The sequence below is a fragment of the Mauremys mutica genome, chromosome 1 (genome assembly GCF_020497125.1).
Source record: "Mauremys mutica isolate MM-2020 ecotype Southern chromosome 1, ASM2049712v1, whole genome shotgun sequence".
In the NCBI taxonomy this organism is placed as follows: domain Eukaryota; kingdom Metazoa; phylum Chordata; order Testudines; family Geoemydidae; genus Mauremys; species Mauremys mutica.
Window position 1 is genome coordinate 196,918,404 of NC_059072.1, and position 2,656 is coordinate 196,921,059.

A 2,656-nucleotide genomic window follows, 5' to 3' on the forward strand; every position below is an offset into this window, starting at 1 on the left:
CAATTGGGGTCAGCAGCTCTTGTTCTTTGCGAACACTTGTCAAGTGTGTCTTCCAAGCTGATGCCAGCCTTCCTGTCCTCCTTCAATGTCTCCCTTGTGGTCTTTCTCCTGTGACTACGTGGTCTTGTACTCTCTGGCCAATGTATCTCAGATCTAGTCTCAAATGACCCAGAGATCTCAGTTGATACTCCCTCAGCTTTTCTGTGATGGGGGCTACCTGAATCATGCCTTATGCTGTTTCATTGCATAGCCCATCAGCTTTCCTTTTACCCAGCATGCAACTGAGCATTCTCATTTTGGCAATGTGAAGTAGTTTTTGCTTCTCTCTGCATTGGCCAACATTCCAACCCATACATCTGGATAAGGCTGCATGTCAGTCACGGATTCTGTGACTTTCCATCACTTCTGCAGCAGCCAGTGCGGCTGGCTCCAGTGCTGCCTGAGCAGATCAGGCAGCCCCTGGGCCAGCTACACCAGTGGCTGCTGGGATAGTTTGGGTGTGGGAAGGAGCTCAGGGTTGGGGTGTGGGGTGGCACTTACCTCAGGGGGCTTCCCAGAAGTGGCTGGCATGTCCCTGCAGCTCCTAGGTAGAGGGGCCAGGGGGCTGTCCGCGCTGCACCCGCCACACAGGTGCTGCCCCCGCAGCTCCCATTGGCTGTGGTTCCCGGCCAAGGGGAGCTGTGGAGCCAGAGCTCATGGTGGGGGCAGTGCACGGCGCCCCCTTGGCCTTCTCTCCCCCTAGGAGCTGCAGGGCCACGTGGAGCCTGGCAGCCCCAACCCCCCCGCCCTCCCATTACCAGTAGGGGTCCTGGGCCACGTGCCGCTGCCTTCCCATCTCCTCTCCAGCACCAGGGGGGGTCCTGGTGTTCTCATTAGCCTGGAACAGCCCCTGCTTTGGTCACTCAGGGAATGGAAAACTGCTTATCCAGTGGCCCGTATATCTCCCTTCTACTACTCTGCTGTTCCCAACTGGCCTGGGTCTATCACACTAAGTACATACCCGCTTATGTGCTTACCCTTGTCAAGGGTTTCCTGTTCCTCCTTGATCAAATCTTCTAAGGATGGGTGCAGTAGGATTGCTGTCTCAGGCAGTGATTTGGAAAGAAAATATTTGTCCTCAGACTTGTCCTCACGTGCTTGTTTGAGTTGGATCTGGATAGCAGATGCAACCTTTCCACACTTGTTGTCAAACTTATCAAAAAACCTTTGCTGCTTTTTTTTTTCCCTAAGCCCTTCTCAGAGCCTGAATCTGAGAGTGCTCTTTCTGCAGTAGAGATAGTGAAATCAGAGGATGAATACCTGGGTTAGATTTACATTTTTTCTTACCCTTTTGGCCCTATGTGTCTGCTTTGCAGGAATTGCTACACAACAGAGGCAGTGGTAACTTGCAGCTATTTAGTGCCTTCTGCCCTCTAGATATGTCTCCCTATTCTCCCCGCCCCAGTCCTCATTGGATGGGGTGTCATGGTGTCAGTCCTCTGATTCATATTGAAGAGAAGGGAAGCTGGGTAGGAGCCCTGCTGCATCATGTTTACCCTGACATTTACCCCCTCCCCCTCCGAGCTGGCCACATGGTGCATTGCTCATCTTTGGATTCTCTCCCCAATATGTTCTATCTCCTCTGCTCAGTTTTCCTGTGTTGGAGTTGCAGCTCTCTGGGCCAAGGTGGGGACCTAACCTTACTGTGGCACTGCAAGGTTTGGCTAGCTGTGAACAGGCAGGGCATAATTCACCCTCTGAAGAGCCTATAAATGCTGCATCACCTATAGAACACCACTTTGATGTGGCCTAGTGTTTATAGGTAGGGCCCTACCAAATTCACGGTCCATTTCAAGATCACAGGACTTTAAAAATTAAAAATTTCATGATTTCAGCTATTTAAATTTTAAATTTCACAGTGTTGTAAGAGTAGAGGTCCTGACCCAAAAAGGAGTTGGTGGGGACGGGGGTCGCAAGGTTATTGTAGGGGGGATTGTGGTACTGCTCCCCTTACTGCTGCTGGTGGCAGCACTGCTTTTAGAGCTGAGCAGCTGGAGAGTGGTGGCTGCTGGCCAGGAGCCCAGCTCTGAAGGCAGAGCCACCACCAGCACAGAAGTAAGAATGGCATGGTATAGTATTGCCACCTTTACTTGTGCGCTGCTGCCTGCAGCGTTGGGCCCTCAGTTAGCAGCCGCCACTCTCTGGCCGCCTAGCTCTGAAAGCAGCAGTGCAGAAGTAAGGGTGGCATGGTATGGTATTACCACCCTTACTTCTGCGCTGCTGCTGGCGGGGCGCTGCCTTTGGAGCTAGGTGCCTGGCCAACAGCTGCTGCCCTCTCACTGCCCAGCTCTGAAGGCACCACTGAAGTAAGGGTGGCAATACCATGACCCCTCTAAAATAACCTTGTGACCCCCAAGAACTCCCTTTTGGCTCAGGCCCCCCAATTTGAGAAACACTGGTCTCCCCTGTGAAATCTGTACAGTATAGGGTAAAGGCACACAAAAGACCAGATTTCACCGTGAGAGACCAGATTTCATGGTCTGTGATGTGTTTTTCAAGGCTGTGAATTTGGTAGGGCCTTATTTATAGGACACTTCTGCCATAGTTTTTGGGTGAGAGGGATGCCTGCAGTTGCGATTCCAGGTGGCTGACACCACATCACAATATACCTGATGAA